Here is a 15,885-nt window from a genome sequence, read left to right on the forward strand (position 1 = left end):
ATATTTAAGAGTTTGAACAGAATTTTTTCAAGTGATATACTGTAAATGTAACTACAATATCATATGCATATCTAAAATTTCCTTGAAAGTAATAAATTCTACTTTCTATTTAAATATTCATTATTTTATTCTAGGAAACTTTTAGATAAATAGACTATATATCTTTGAAATGAAAAAGGTCAAAAATAGTAGCATAAAATTCTGTCCTCTCTCTCTCTCTCTTTATATATATATGTATTTGATATATATATATATATATATATATATGATCTATAGAAAGATGCATTTTTAGGGATTATTTGTCATGAGAAATATATACATATATCTATCTAAATTTATGTGTAGAATGATATACATTGTAGTAAAACAAACATCTTAGAACATAATTACAATTTTTTAAAATTCATCAAACCAAGTGTCAGTAACTCATACTTATAATTCGAGCTATTCTGGGTGCTGGTATCTTAGAATTGTGTTCGAAACTAACCCAGACAGAAAAGTACTTGTTAGATTCTTATCTCCAATTAATCACTAAAAACAGGAATAAGCTCTGTGCCTCAAGTTGTAGAGTGCATTCCCTGAGCATAAAAACTCATAGGGACAACGCCCAGGCCTTGAAAACAATATCCACAACAACAAAATATATCACATTAATCTCACAAAAGCGTCTTTTAACTGCTGTGAAAATTTCTTAGAAACATGAATACATGCCCTTGGAAAATGTTAAGTAAAAAGTATAGAATATTTACATCGATGCTAAAGACATAGATAAAGATTAAGTTATTTAGGTAATGATTAGGAATTAAGAATAATGATAGGTAAGTAAAATATTGGGACTGGTTTTTTATTCTATTTTATGATAGTATTAAAATGATATTTGTAGTGATTATATAAAATTACTCTTGCTTGGTATTTGAATTATAATAAGTGAGAAACATTTTTAAATGATATCCAAAGCAAAGGAGTATCAATTCTTTTGTAATTTCAAAACAATTAAGAAAATTATTGCAACGCTGCTTCACTCTAAGACTATATTTGTTTTCTTGTTCTAGTTTTTATATGTTCGTAGAAATTCCAAAAATTCAATGGATTTTGGCATTCAGGAACAGCTTCATAGATACTAATATTGGAGTCCCTTAAGTGGAATTCTTTTATTTCATTTGTTATTTTCACAAATAAATAAAGATGATTGTGTATTTTGTTTCTTTTCACTGCTTTTAGCTCTTAACTTGAGAATACATTTTTTTACCTAGCAAAGTAGAGAAAAGCAACTGTATTCAGCAAGTAATATATGGCTTTCATAAAATGCAGATGCATAGATTTGTGTCTTCTGTCATTTGCTAAAAGTTTTTTCCAGAAAAAGTTGCAGCAATGAGAAGTACAAGTTGTCATGTCCAAAGCGGGGGGGGGGGGGGGAGAAGGATTGGGACTGGGGGGGAGGGGGAAAGCTGGGAAGGGATGTGAAGGGTAAACAAAGGAGGAGGCTGCAATGCTTGGTAAGAAATATACGCATTATCCTGCCCATGTAATTGTAACCAATCTGTACAGTATGTTCACAAATAAAATAAAATAAAATAAAATAAAAAAGAAGAAGTTATCAATTACTTATAAGTGATGCATAATTCCTAGGTATTCCAGTTATCAAATAGACTATTTGATTGAGTTCTCTTTATAAACTCAAAATAACATACAAAAAAACCCTCAAAATAAACAGAAATCACATCTTTGTTTTAAACGCTGTTGTCTACAGAGTTTTTAGCCAACACCAAAAACATCTCTTTAGGTATTCTGCATTTTGTGTGATGAATTTTTAACAATTTTTTTTCTGACATGTAATTCACTTGCAATATATAACCTCCTTTTATTGTAGACATTTTAGTTTTGGAAGTGAATTGTACTTTCATAGGTTTTCAAAGCATAATTTTCACAAACTTGCATTTCTTCAAATAGAAATCTATAAATTTATAGAACAGACATTAAAATAGATATAAAATTCTGTTATAGGAATTTATCCAGCATACATCCTCTATAGTTTGTCTTTTCAAAATTTGATTTTGGGGATTTTTTCCAGGGTATTATACATACTATTCAAGTGCCCTGTCAATGAACTACAATTCCCTGTCCAAACACTTTTTTTACTTCTCTTTAATACATTCATAGAAGTGTAATGAATGGATCCTATACAATTCTTTTTGAAGTCTAAGACTTGAAAACTTGCTTGCTAAAATGATTGCAGTATTATTCAAATCGATCATTATGAGGAATTTATCAATTTCTCCACAAATGCATTACTATATTTTGTGTCATCTTCTTATATTAGGGTCCTACTAGTGAGTTTTCTTTTTCTTTTTTCTTAGATACTAAAGAGGAACTTATATCATATGCTCCTATTATTGACTATTAATTTACAAATGTTCTTTAAAAAATATCCTATTCAGGAAAAAAATTATATAGAATTAGAAGATATAAAAGTACTTAACATTCAGAATCATTGTAGAATTCACCTTGTAGCATTAACAAATATATTCCCTCTATCTGTTTGATATGCTTTCACTTCCTTTGAAATATGAAAGGCTATCACTTGATATAATCCACTATATTCTTGCTTTTCTTTAGCCACTAGTGCTTTCCATTTAGAAACCTTTACTGATACAATGTCATGAATTTTTACGTTTATGTCTTATAGGTTTTTACATCTCACATTTAGATTGATAATCATTTTTATCTTAAATTTTTGTATAAGGATTGAGGTAGGTCACACCTGTAAACCTAGGTACTCAGGAGTCTAAGATCTGAGGATAACGGTTTAAAGCCAGCCCGGGAAGGAAATTCCATGAGACTCTTATCTCTAATAAACCACTAAAAAGCCAGTAGTGGTGCAGTGGCTCAAGTGGTATTAAGTCTGTAGTATTAGATGATAGTTTAGGTTCCTCCTAGCAATATGATTTTGTGAAATCCTGCACCAAGCAATATTTTTCTTTCCCTAGAAGAGAAACCTCTGTCAAACAATTAATAATAGCTTTTTCTCCTCCAGGCATGCATCTGTAGTTTTATTTTATTCATATATTTCATGATCTGCCTGTGTATGCCAAAGGCTGCCATGAAAATAAAAACACCCTTCTCAGCACTTAGCATGTGTTTACCATTCATAGATATGAAGGTGTTTAAATGTTACTGAAATTGCTTTGGAATAAATAATGTTCACCCTGACTATCTTGAGAAAGAAGAATTGGTTTCTCAGCACTTTAGGTAAGAACTTGAGGGAAAGAAGCAAAAGGAAATGTGAGGAGCAACTCAACACAGAGATTCAAATGAAACAAAACAACCCAAGAAAACACTAATTAATTCAGTACTCAAGAACCTGCAGGAAATGAAAGATTTAAAAAAAATCAGCTCTGACAAGCTTATGAAAATCCTGACTACATGGGAATGCAATATTGTGAGGATAGTGGCTAAAGCCCAGACTGAACAGAAAGTTCTGTACACAATGCCATGCACCTGTTATTCTTAATTCCAGGAAGAATAACATCAAGTAAACTGAGAGCAAAGATCAGTTTCTTGCTGAAAAATAATCAGGATAACTTAGGGCTGGGGGCATGACAAAGTGGTAAGAACACACATTTAAGTGGCACAAAACACTCAATTCAAACTCTAATATTAGAGGTAATAAAGACAAAAACTATGATTTTAAATAATTAGAACAATTGTAACACTTGAGTATTTGAGTGGAGAAAAATCTATGAGAGAGATAGAATGAACCTACGTTCCAATGCTTTCTACTTTAGTGATAATGTTTATTGGTACTTCAGACAAAACAGAGTTACTTTGCAAATGTGCATGGATGTGCATTTGGGTGATGGAAATACTCTACTTACAAAGGTGTAAATTAAATAGATTTTTGGAGGTAGATTATAGTTCTTGAACTAAGAGCCTGGGTGATGTCCCTGAGCTTTTTCTCTCAAGGATACCACTCTAATACTTTGAACCACAGTTCCAATTCTGATTTTCTGTTGGTTGTTTGGAGATAAGAGGCTCATGGACTTTCCTGCCTAGGATGGTTTCAAAGCACGATTGTCAGATCTCAGCCTCCTGAGCAAACAGGATTCCAGGCATGAGCCGTCGATGTTTTTAATAATTTAGTAAATTGTATAGTTACAGACGTTATAAATTATCATTGTAACCTGTGTAATATATGTGTGTATGTATAGATCAATGCATAGATAGAAATATTTCAACATATTTTTTCATCTACAGTAGATTCATGAAATCATCCTTCATTATAAAATAAAATGGAAACAAAAGTTAATAAGGAGCAAAACAAAGAGAAGTGTTACATGTTTCTTTTTGTTTAATGCAATATGAATTGTAAGAATCAGTTTGGGAAAACCATCTCTACTTTAGCAAAAAGGATAACTGCTATTTATTCCAATCCTTCTATTTGCCCATATTGTGCATCCTCACACATGAGTGTCAAAATCAAACCACACTTTTTGCCTTTGTATTTAACTCACCTGTTATAATTTAGGCGATAGATGAAGTAATCATATAAAGATTAAAATAATAGTAAGCGAGGCTATGAGTTAGAGCTGAAAAAGATTTTAAATATGATAATAGCTAACTAAAATGCATATTTCTTACTTTCAGTCTGTTATGTCTCTCATTCCCACAATAGGAAAGTACATAGAAGGTGTTCCGTAAATTATAAGTACAATTATTAAAAATGTATTGAAAGAATATGGGCACTGTGTGCTTTTAGCTTATTGAGACCTATATAGGGTAGTGTGTTTTTGAGGACTTGCAAAACGTTGTGATGGAGATGAAGGGAAGGATGTGCTTATTCTGGAAAACAAGTTAGAGGACTGCTCCCAGAAAGATAGTGATGAATTCTTCCAAAAGGTTACAGTAAAATCACTTTCACAACCATGTTCACTATTGCACTATTCACCTTAGCCAAGTTATAGAAACAGCCCAGATGCCCTTTGGCGGAGTGATGGTTGGCAAAAGTGTGTCATATATACGTAAGTCGATTGTACCTATCCATTATGAAGACTGTTACGTTATTTGCAATGAAATGGATAGATGTAAAAATATGTAAACTAAATCAGAGCCAGACACAAAAAGGACCCATGTTCTGTCTCATATTTGGAAGCTAGAACTTTATACAAGTTTACACAGCAATATTAACCAAATCATGCCATTTGCAGAGGAATATTTAAATGATGTCATTTTTTATCAAATTAAATTTTTAATCCAACAAAATTAATACTGGGAAACTATCACTTGGAAGATGTGAGGGGAAGTGAATGGGAAGGAATAAAGAGAGTTATGGAGGAAGAAAGTGAAGACAAAATATTCAATGCAGATAGTATGAAACTAGAAAAAATTAAAGTCTGGTGAGATTCTGAAGGGTAGGGAATAGTTATATAAAGATCCATTGTACATAAAAACATGACTTATAGAATGGAAATTCCTTTGTACAACTAGTTAAGATAATAAAAATATAATTAAAAACAATGGAGATCTTAAACTGTGTTCTTTTAAACCATGAAACAATATAATAGTTTCCTCCTCAGAAATTTTCTTTTCAGGTATTTTCCTTATAGTGACAGAAAAATGATCAATGCAATGAATATCAATACATCACATTGCACATCATAAAGAGACACAATATAAAATCAGAGTAAAAATGTTAGAATTCATCACATGATAAAATAACAGGTAGAATTTGCCAAATGCTAGTTGTTTGTTTTTCCAATACTTTACCCTTGGTATCTAATTTAATCCTCAGAATAATTGCATAAAGTGGAACTACTTACATTTTTAATTTTCTGATGATGATATTGAAGTCTTCAGTGTTGTAATTACTAGTACAACATTGCACACATGGTAAGTGTTAGCCTGAGGTCCATCTCCGAATATATCAATTAACCTCATTCTATTTCATGACTAAAATACTAGCACTTAGTCTACAAATTCGAGGAAAATTTCCCATAATTATTGTGTACACTCATAATATTTCACTTTGTCTTTGTTAGAAAATAGGTAACTGTAATATGAAAACTCAAAGTTCATAATCAATACATACCTCTCTGGTGAAAGGAACTGCTAAAGAATAACTTTCTTGATTTCTAGGTCAAAATAGCAGAAATCATATTCTATCCCTTCACTCAACACTGAACTGCTTGGGGACCCTACCTCTGTTTAACACTGTCTTACTGAAAGAATGACCTCCCCAATTCCTGATGGAAAGAGACTGCATGTCTTATGGACCAATCATTTCCACATTGTAGCTCACCTAAATTGTTTACTATTAGAAGGTTTTTTAAATTTTTTGGGGGGGTCCGGTTTTGGGGCCTGAACTGTGGGCTTGGGCTCTCTCCCTCAGCTCTTCAGCTCAAGGCTAGCGCTCTACCACTTGAGCCACAGCGCCACTTCTGGCTTTTTTCTTTTTGCTTATGTGGTGCTGAGGAATCGAACCCAGGGCCTCAGGCATGCAAGGCAAGCACTCTACCACTGAGCCACCTTCCCAGCCCTAGAAGTTTTTTGACTGCTTTTTATACCCAACATTTTGAGAGAAAGGTATACTTTAAAATGCTATTAAAGCAAGACTGATATAAAAATCACTTTGACCCCAGATAAATATTTTACCTTTCATGTACCCAAAAATGCAGACTGACCTATCATTAATGTTAGGAATGAGAGGATAAAAAATCATAGACAGGGCTGGGAAGGTGGCTCAGTGGTTAAAGGGCTTGCCTTGCATGTCTGAGGCCCTGGGTTCGATTCCTCATCACCACATAAGCAAAAAAAAAACAAAAAACAAAAACAAAAAAGCGCGAAGTGGCGCTGTGGCTCAAGTGGTAGAGCACTAGACTTGAGCTGAAGAGCTGAGGGACAGTGCCCAAGCCCAGAGTTCAGGCCCCATGACCGGACCAAAAAAAAATCATAGAAAACAAGACCTAAGCATGAATTAAAGCCTTTCCAACTTCTGAATACAATTGGTTTAAAAAGACATAAAGAGCTGGAAGGTGGCTCAGTGGTAGAGTGCTTGCCATGCATGCATGGGGCACTGGGTTCGATTCCTCAGCACCACATAAGCAAAAAGAAAAAAGCCGGAAGTGACGCTGTGGCTCAAGTGGAAGAGCTCTAGACTTGAGCTGAAGAGCTGCGGGACAGCGCCCAGGCCCAGAGTTCAGGCCCCACTACCAGACTCCACCCCCTAAAAAAGACATCAATAATACTACATTGTTTCAAAATTTCTTTTTTTAAGTATTCATTTATTTATTTCTTCATTGTATTTTCCCAGGAAAAGAAAGGTAAGGGAAGAGTCATTATGTGTTTAAAAAAATTATTAGAAAGGGGGAAAGGAAGTACTCGGGTACAGCACAAATCAATCATGAAATAAAACACCGCAGTACTGGTATCATAAAAGCCCAAGGAAGCTTTAGTCTGAAGGGATCAGAGAAAGGACAGACAGGTACACACTTTTCCAGCCTCCCTCCCCATAAATTCAAGTTCTCTCACAAAGCTTTGGTTTCTAGCAGTAAACATGGCGTTACATTCGTCTCCCATTAAACAATCTGTGGCCACTTTGACATAACTTTTCTTGCACCTGTGTACAAGTTCCTGAGTGACTTTAACATACATTCATATTCCCTTTCCTGGTCTCCTGACCCCACTTTCTACATGGAAAGCCCAATTGATTTTCTCTAGTATTACAGAACAAGCAGGTTTGGTCACAAATGTCATATTTGATGAGAATTACGTTTAAAAAAACATGGACTCAGGTTGGGAACAAGGTGTGTGTGTAGGGGGGGGTGGAGAGGTTGGAGCACTAGCGTCTTCAGAATCTTTGCATAAGTCACATAAAAGTTGAAGAGACATTCCAAGAGTCATCTGTGTATGGGCATGTAGGTTTTCTTTTGAGGGAGAAAAGGTTAGAGGATAGGGACTTATTATTATTTTTACCAACGAAGATCTAGTCCAAAATGGGAAATAGGGGAAGTGAGGGAACAAAAGAAAAACTGGTTCAAGATCCTCACTTTAGAAGTTCCCCCAACTTAGCTTCAGATCCTTTTGTCTAGTGCAGAACCTTCTGTCAAAGATGCTTTGGCTGTTTTTCTCAATTCTAAAAGAAGTTTGTAAACAATAAAACTCCAAAAAGAACATGGAGAAAAGACCCACATATTATTATTTACACAAACTAGGCCATCTAGCAAATGACCAACTCAGAAACTCAGTAAAGTCCTACAGAGCCTAGACAAATACAATTAACTAGAGGGGGCAGCATTTGTGGGAAGACAAGAAACTAGGATCAGACACACATCATCCAATGCATTCTATTGCATTTGTCCCATTTTAACACATGAGGTAGGTTTGTGGTGATCTCACAGCTTGTAAACGAAACCTCCTTTTTCTCCTTTAGCTAACACAACACTATGAACAATTATGCAGCAGGGCAGGACACGGGCTCCAGAGAGAGGCCTACACTTATGGGTTTCCCTGGAAGCCGAGACTGAGGATTTGGTCCTTGCTTTTTATAGATCCATCCCTGCATGGCTAGTAGAAGGGGGACACAAATCTGTGGTCTTAAAATCCAAACATATCAATTCCCATTCCTTAGAGGAAAAAAAATACATATACAGTTATTTGCACAGTAATCCCAACCTAACCTAGTAAAGGATAGATATAGTATATGGAAAGAAAACAAGTCGCAGAGCCATAGGATTAGACAATCATTACTAACCTTGGCTTCCTCTTTGGTCGTCTTCTACCTTGTCTGAACCACCGTTTCCTGTTTAGACTAATTTCCATTCTTCCAGCAGAAGGAGAACAAGTCATGGGGCAACCCAATTAAAAACCTAGTCTCCCATGAAACATTTCCAAGTGTTGAGGGGGTTTCAAGAGGACCCTATGGCAAAAAAGCCAGCTCTAATTGGCAAAAATGAAGTCGTTCAATAGGATATGCACTCCAAATGATTGCTCTCCATGGTGATAAAAACAACAAAGTCTTCCTGCTATGCCGACCTGGAGCTGTTGGCCATTTATCTCTGAGATTGCTCATGTACCTGAGAACACAGTGCAGGAATGAGGGCCTTAAGATTAAAATATATAAAAATACAAAACCAGAATATTTATAATAAGAAAAAAAAAGTTAAAATGCACAAGATACGTCATTCACACAGATATTGCAGGTTTGGCATCCTGGAGAAAGCGGGGACCCAAGGTGCAGTAATCCAAGGGAACAAATAAATTACAATCACATTGGCCCAGAAATGGGGACGGGAGCAGGGAGAAGCTCAGAGCAGCAGGTTTGCAGCCATTCCCTAGTCACCCATGTTGCCTGTCATCACAACCCAATGCCTGGACCAGCTCTCCCAGCACTACAGCTCAAGATAGGGTGATGAGGAAACAAGATGTGGAGTGGAGGAGGTGGTGGAGAGACAAAAAACAAAACAAAACAAAACAACCCTGCCTTGCTCCTGACAGGTCCTCCTACCCGGGATACTACACCTTGGGGATTTGAGCCCGTGGATCTGCTGGACTGGTGCTTAATTGTTTCACACCCTGGCAAGAGAAATTGGACACATCCTTCTTTAAAGGAACAACTTGGCAATCTGGGTCACTTTTAGAAGCTGGAGGCTGGGGGGGAGGGAGGGGAAGCATGTAGGTCAGGTGAAGATTATCATATAAAGTACGCAGGTTTCACAAGTGGTTCCCCCAAAGCCCCTCACTTGAATTGGGATAGATCATGATGGGATTACTATGCATCACCCCTTCCCTTCATCAAAAGAGAAGATGGGATGATACTGGGACATCCTGGCCTGAGACGTATGGAAGAGCCAGCTACTCGCCAACCCAATCCATATTCCAACTTTCTCCACTTTGCCGATTGATGCCTGCTCCTTGAAACTTCCTGCTAGCTAGAGTTGCCCCCCCCGACTCTGGGGGCTCAATTTTGGGCCTCAGGGAGCAGGGCAGGGCTGTGGATCTCTTCTTCTTCCCTAAAGTAGGCAGGCTTTCCCTGGGAACTGGGGACCTGCTGAGCCTTCAGTGGACAGGAGGCCACCATGTGGTTGATGCTTTGGCAGAAGTGGCACTTCTTGGGCTGTGGTGGCAGCTTGCATTCCTTGGCATTATGGTCTAGACCAATACAGTTGTAGCACCTGTCTCCTTTGGATCTGCTCTTCTGCATGTTCTTCCCCTTTGGCCACCTCTTACTCCCAATACAGAACACCCCACTGGGCCCAGTGACTTGGATGGATTCTAGGCCTTTGGCAGACTTCTTAAAGGTAAACTCCACAGCCTCTCCCTCCTTCAGGCTCTGGAAGCCCTCCATGTGCAGCTTATTCTGGTGCACAAAGACGTCCACCAGGGGGTCGAGCGCTACCCTGATGCGGGCTGTCATGGATAGGAAGCCGAACCCTCTGCGCACATTGAACTACTTACAGATGCCAGCCCTGTGCAACAGCTGAGGCTCCTCAGCCACCTGAGCGGCATCCTCCTGCGCCTCCTCGGGTGCCTTCTCCGCTGCCTTGGCGAAGCCACCTCCCAACTGCTGGTTGGACACCAAGCCCATGGCCGTTGTCTGAGCCTGCGGCCCCGGGCCCCTGGTCGGGCTGCTGCTGGCCCCAGAGAAGTGCGGAGGCAAAGGGCAGGTTGGCAGAAGAGGCGACTACATCTTCCCCGCACAATCCATTTTTCAAAATTTCTTATGATACTGAAGATTCAATTATAAACTATTAACACTTGAAAATAACTCATTTTTGGGGGAGTAGGACACAAAACACAAGATTAATCCTAATCATTTTCAAAGACATTTATTTATACTACAAATTCACTCTTATAACTACAAAGATTCTAAAAATAACTGAAGCATAGTGTCAAAAAGCACATAATTTAACTTCATCATGTACGTTCAAAGGATTGTGCTAATAGAAAACAAAGTTATACTAATAATTAGCTCACCCAATTCACTTCCATTCTTTTATTCTATATCTTTTAGTTTCATAAAAACTGGCTTTTCATAAAATGATGCATAAAAAGCCTTTATATCCATTAACATTTTCAGATTTTAACAATGTTTATTTCAGAAATGCTTTTAGCTGTATAGTCAATGAACTGAAATAACATTGAAATATTCAAAGGGGTTTCAGAAATTGCAAGACTTGCTCTGGGATGTTATTTATATTGGAAAAGATATTCAAAAAGCCTTATTTGTTAAAGTTGTGATAGTTACTCCCACAAAAGAACAATTAATGAAGAAACATTTGTATGTACAAAACAACTTCAAATGCATCCACAATCTGGAGGTGACACATGCTTTTTGTTTGTTTTTGCAATGTATATCTAACAAACATATCCACAATACTGATTTTCAGTCAATATGATGGGATATTCAAACCTAAAAAATACGGGGTTTATTATCTTAGTGTGAATAGATATGATCTTACAAAGAAAGTTATTTTCAACAGAAATCTGGAAAGAGTTTATCCACCTTGAGTTTCACAGGAATAACCAGCGAGTAATACTTGTTTGGTCGAGTAGGTCAAAATCATTCCATGAGTATATCTTAAAAGTATATCCAATTTAAGAGGTCAAATACATATTTTGTACTGACAGTCATCTTACATCAATAATTCACTACCTAATTATATGTGTATCTTATTGCCTAATATATACTAAGAACTGAAAGTGATCTCTTTTAACTGAAAGTGATCTCTTTTATCTAACTTAATGGTGTAAATGCTTTATTTATGATGATGTTATTATTTGACAAATAAAATGTACAGAAGGGTGGTTCCACTGAAATAACAGGATGGAACAGTGATAAATAACTATATTTCAACACAGCTCTTTTCAGCCTCACTCTGTCCACATTGGCAAGCAACATTGCAAATGCACACACTCACGCATATACACACACATGTGCGCACATTTATAAACACATATACATGCATGCCAAATTCAGGATTTACTGTACAAAAAAGTTCAAATAAAATATTAGTGATTAGGAAAAATGATAACTTGCCTTATTACAAAATAATACATAATCCAGTGTCCACGATTGTTACATTTTACCTGCCTCTCCACATGCGACCACTTAATTTATTTTTAATTAATTAATTAATTCATTAGTTTGGTGCTTATACTAGAGCTTGAACTCAGGGCCTGACTCTGTTCCAGAATTTGTTATTTTTTTTTTGTTTTAGTTTTCTCAAGGCTAGCAATTTAATGCTTATCCTACAGCTCCATTTCAAGCTTTTGTGGTTACTTTCAAATCAGAATCTAATGGACTTTTTTTTCTTGGTCTGGTTTCAAAGCACAATCATCAGATTTCATCTTTTTGATTAGCTAGGATTAAAGACCTGAGCCACCAGAGTGGCTCCTACTTTTCTCTATACTTATCTAATGCACATACTTAAATAGTAATTTAAAACTGAGAGCATACAACCAAGATGTACAGTGATGATATTGTCCTGTCAGAAATTCAAGTTAATAATGTAAATTTATTCTTAAGACCATATGCAAAAAATACTTATGAAGAAATTTGATGATGATGATAATGATGATGATGATGATGTGTGTGTGTGTGTGTGTGTGTGTGTGTGTGTGTGTGTGTGTGTGTGTGCTGTTGCAATATATTCCACATATAAGCACTGTGAATGGGTGTCCAGCCATTCACAGTTATTGCATGAATATCTGCCTTGAGCTACCAACTCATGGACAATGTCTAGGTGTCCACTCTGGGCTTCCCAATGAAAAGGAGTTTACTCATCCTCATCCCTATTATTCATATGTGGCCTTTTTGGAAAGTATTCTCCGCACGGTAGTAAGCTGCAAGGCAAGCACTCTACCACTGAGCCACCATCCTAGCCCAAGGTTTAAGATTCTTGTCTGTAATTTGGTCAAAGCTCTGACTCTTTATGTAGGCTACTAAAAATATATTTACTAATTTCAAGTAAATACATATATTCTATTTCTATCTCTTAAAAAAATTGTTTGCTCTGTAAATTGATTAGAAGCATGGATTTTGTGGCTAGCTAGGTCATTGCACATCTGGATCTCTTTTCCTCTCTCTCTTTCATGGTTCTCATAGACAATATGATTGCTCCATAATTATCCTAATTTATTTTGTTTTTATATTTTTGGTTGCATCATTTCACTTTCTGCTCTACCATTTCCCAAATCAGCACCACATAAACAGAACCATCCAGAAGTGGTTTTGTGGCTCAAGTGGTAGAGCGCTTGCCTTGATTTGAAGAGCTCAAGGATAGTGCCCTGGCCCAGAGTTCATGCCCCACAGCTAATTTTAAAAAAAAGAATCTAAATACTTGATAATTCTACTAACAGATCTGACTGAAATCTATTGAATCACACTTTTCCTGTACAATGAAGGAATAGGTCCAGGCTAGGAAAGCAGCTAGAGAGGGCAGGGTGATTGTATCTGTGACAAATCTTTGTGGATAATGGTATCGAGGATTACTTACTGGTGATTCACTTGCACTGGAAGCATGATTCTGAACGATTGCTTGCTGATTGCGTGCTTTGATCATTATATCCTCCAAGAAGAAAAAGTGAAATTTAATTGATAGCAAAGGACTACTAATACATTTTGACTTCTCATTAAGCATCTTCAATCATCAAAATCACCTGAAGACAATAGATAGGCGTATTTTTAGATGACAACAAATATCTTTTAAAAAACAAGAATTTAGGTAGTCATACAAAGGACTTCTATTTTACTATTGCATTCTACATTTTTCGAATGTTAAATACTAACATTAGAAAGCTATTAGAAAGCTCTTTAAGTCCATATGTTGAATAGTGAGTTCTCTCACACTAGAACATTGTATTTCCCAAATCATTTACATAGAAGGCATTGTTTCCTATTTTCTCATTCCTAGAATAAGCTGCACATGAAGACACCACTGGTCCTCATTTTCAGTCTGTACCTTTGAATATTGAGGAAAATCTTTCCTCTGCTCTCTCTAAATTCCCTACTCTCCAGTTAGAATAATTTCGAGTAGTAAAAATGGAAAAAGATAAAATAAAAAATCATGGTGAATAAATATATGCAGAAAATTCATCAGATTTTTCTGACCAGTTCAACCAATGTGAACTATTGGGGAAAAACATGGACATCTCATTCCCCCTGGCACTCAAAGTCTCTGGTTAGGCAATTCTGAGGAAGACAGAAATTAAGATGAAAAAGTGAGGAATAGTATCAATTGCAAGAAAAAAATGGAGTAGGACCCAAGAAAATTTCCTCTTTTGGATCCTGAAATTATTCAGCTTACTATGGTGTGGAGACTACTTTCCAAAAAGGCCACCCAGATGAATACTAGGGATGAGGATGAGTATAACCCTCTTCATCGGAAGCCTAGAGTGGACACTTAGACATTGTCTATGAGTTGGTAGCTTAAGGCAGATATTCATGCAATAATTCTGAATGGCTAGACACACCTGCACAGTGCTTATATGTGGAATAATACCAGAGTGGCTTCTTTCTTAATTCATCATGATGCAGATACCAGTCCCCAAACTAAAGGTCTCTTGACCCCCTTGCATCTCGCTGCTGGGAATAGAAATAACAACAATATGCTGTATCTCCTTCTGTGGAACCATTATATGAAACCAGGTCTGAAGAACAACTTGGAAGAAACTGCATTTGATATTTCCAAAAGGATAAGTAAGTATTACTACCTCTTTGAAGTTGTGGAAGACTGTACATATTCTTCTCCTAAGTTGTAATGGTATGGTTAAGTGTCTTAAATTTCAAAAATGCCAGTCCATCCTTTGTGTCCCTACAATTTTTTTCACAATACAAAGCAACAGCAATATCTTACTTTAAAAATTCATGGATTCCATGGTATTCTTCCAAGTGAATTGTCTGACTTTGATGTCAAAATGTATTAAAGAGTTGTTTGTATACATCTATAATGATTTCAAGAGAGTTTGTGATTTTTTTGAATCAGAAATAATTTTAACATCTTTTGAAAAGAATAGTATAGACACTATAGATGTTCATGGCATTTTTCTGAAAAAAGTATATCTATGTTTGTATAATGTCCATAATCTATTTAATTCGCTCCTACATATAATAATTTGAATTCTACATTGTTATATAATGTATATGTTCATTAATGTGTCCTTTCAGATTGCATTCCATATAGAAAAATTTAAGATTCCTTTTTTCCTAGGTCCTTGTATTTTTTTATTTCTTTGGGATAAAATGACAATGTTAACTAATTTCAAGTTTTGTAAAGGTTATGATATGTAAAGCCCTTTCTCAGGTGAAGATTTAATATACTGATGTCAAACTAACCTTTAATTCTATGAATTACAGGTCTTGTTACACTTGTGTTTTTGTAATCACCTTTTAATAACTTTTTTTCATTTCTTGCATTTGAAGAATGAAAAATATGGAATACTTCACAAATTTTCATATCATCCTTCTGCAAGTGCCATGTTAATCTCTGTATTGTTGTAATTTGGGTAGACCTGCTGCTGAAACATGTAGTATCCTCTAAATTTAAGTACTTAATGTTGGAATCTTCCTACAGGCATATATCCATGGTTGAATACTTATAACAAGGATCCCTTATTGTTCCTAAATATGCTATTGATCTTATTTCTCTAAAATTCTTTGTATAATGGGAAAAACCCATTGTTTGGTAGATTGCTCACATTTGCAATTTTATATTTAATTTTATTTTTAATTTAATTTAATTTTATTTTATTTGCAATTTTTTGTCAATGACTATTTTGTCTTCTTCATTTTAAATTCGATCATATTTGAAGCCTTTACAGCTAAGTCCAAAGGTGATTGCTTTTCAAGTATTTATTTATCACAACTGAGTTAGCTTTGTGGAGCTAATGGAT

General features: G+C 35.9%; 2 pseudogenes; both read right to left on the reverse strand.

Moving 5' to 3' along the window:
* Positions 1 to 9,952: 9,952 nt before the first annotated feature.
* LOC138839106 (protein lin-28 homolog A pseudogene) lies at positions 9,953 to 10,579 on the reverse strand (annotated as a pseudogene).
* Positions 10,580 to 15,419: 4,840 nt separating this feature from the next.
* On the reverse strand, positions 15,420 to 15,519 carry LOC138839117 (U6 spliceosomal RNA; annotated as a pseudogene).
* Between the last annotated feature and the right edge of the window lie 366 nt (positions 15,520 to 15,885).

The sequence above is a fragment of the Dipodomys merriami genome, unplaced genomic scaffold (assembly GCF_024711535.1).
Source record: "Dipodomys merriami isolate MVZ:Mamm:240054 unplaced genomic scaffold, mDipMer1.0.p SCAF_293, whole genome shotgun sequence".
Lineage (NCBI taxonomy): Eukaryota > Metazoa > Chordata > Mammalia > Rodentia > Heteromyidae > Dipodomys > Dipodomys merriami.